Genomic DNA, 1519 nt, shown 5'->3' on the forward strand with positions numbered 1-1519 from the left:
GATTAGCTTAGTTTACTTACCAAAGTATCATGTGTGATGTCTTCTATTTTAAAGTATAATTTATTTAGATAGTTTCAAATATATTACTTGGGTGTTCTTTTCAACATTCCAAATTGCTCCTACAGGTGGAGCCGTCCATTTCCAAACCGAAAGAAATCCAGCACCTTCCAAATTTGCTAAAAGCAGGCCAAAATCTACAGAAGAGGAGAGGGGAAGGAAGCATTTTAGGGCGCTTACTGTATGCAGGCACGGTGCATAGGTAATCTCATAGATCATGTCAGAATCCGGGGGAGGTGGGGATTGTTGGCCCATTGTACAGGTGAGGAAGGTGGGGCTTAGAGAAGTCACTCAGCTAGTAAGTGGTAGAACTGGGATGGAACTCAGTCTGCCGGACCCCACAGACTGTGCTTTCTCTCTTACATCACTCAATGACTGGGGGAAGCCATTAGCCGCCAGGGGGCTGCAGACTGTGTGTTGCCCACTACCCTCACACACCCTAGGAGGTACGGAAATACCATTAACCCTTTTCTGCCTCCACTGCCTCAATGGCACCCATGAAAAAACTTGTGGGGGGCAAATAAAGACGCGGGTTCTGAAGTTCACCGTTGACTGCATCCACCCTGTAGAAGATGGAATCATGGCTGCTGCCAACGTGGAACAATTTTTTGGGAAAGAATCAAAGTGAATGGAAAAGCTGGGAATATTGGCGAAGGGGCTGTATACCTTGAAAGGAGCAAGAGCAAGATCACCTTAACTCCTGAAGTGACTTTTTCTAAAAAGTATTTGAAGTATCTCACCAAAAAAAAAAAAAATATATATACATATATATATATATATACATACATGATATATATATACATATATGATATATATATGATATGTATATGTACATATATCATATATATATCAATATATAATATATGTTTGAATAATCAACATGCTTGGCTGCATGTAGTTGCTAACAGGAAACAGAGTTACCAAATACCTTAACCACATTAACCACAATGAAGAAGGGGAGGAAGATGGGATTAAAACTTGTTTACTTGGAACGTTTTGTATGAGTTCTTGAGTAAACGTGGAAACAAAAACAGAAACGAAAAAAAAGTGCCATTAACCCACCATCATGTATCATTGAGTTCCTACCATGTGATTCTGATTCTGTCATTCTTTTTTTAATGTTTATTTTATTTATTTTGAGAGAGAGAGAGAGAGTGCACACACAGGAGGGGCAGAGAGAGAGAGGTTGAGAATCCCAGTCAGGCTCTGCATTGTCAGTGCAGAGCCTGATGCAGGGCTTGAATTCACGAACTGTGAGATCATGACCTGAGCCAAAATCAAAAATCTGATGCTCAACCAACTGAACCACCCAGGCACCCCTGATTCTGTAATTCTTTAATACAAAGGGCTCATTAGTGCAGGACAGTTTCCCTGCATGAAGAGAGCCAGTGCCTTAGCCCAAGAGCTCAGGGCAGTGTCTCCAAGGTAGCCCCACTCAGCCAGGGATGAAAGCTGTCACCAG

General features: G+C 41.7%; 1 pseudogene; it reads left to right on the forward strand.

Moving 5' to 3' along the window:
- The first annotated feature begins 217 nt into the window (after positions 1 to 217).
- LOC106974970 (60S ribosomal protein L22-like) lies at positions 218 to 1069 on the forward strand (annotated as a pseudogene).
- The last annotated feature ends 450 nt before the right edge of the window (positions 1070 to 1519 follow it).

This window comes from Acinonyx jubatus, chromosome B1 (genome assembly GCF_027475565.1).
Source record: "Acinonyx jubatus isolate Ajub_Pintada_27869175 chromosome B1, VMU_Ajub_asm_v1.0, whole genome shotgun sequence".
Taxonomy (NCBI): domain Eukaryota; kingdom Metazoa; phylum Chordata; class Mammalia; order Carnivora; family Felidae; genus Acinonyx; species Acinonyx jubatus.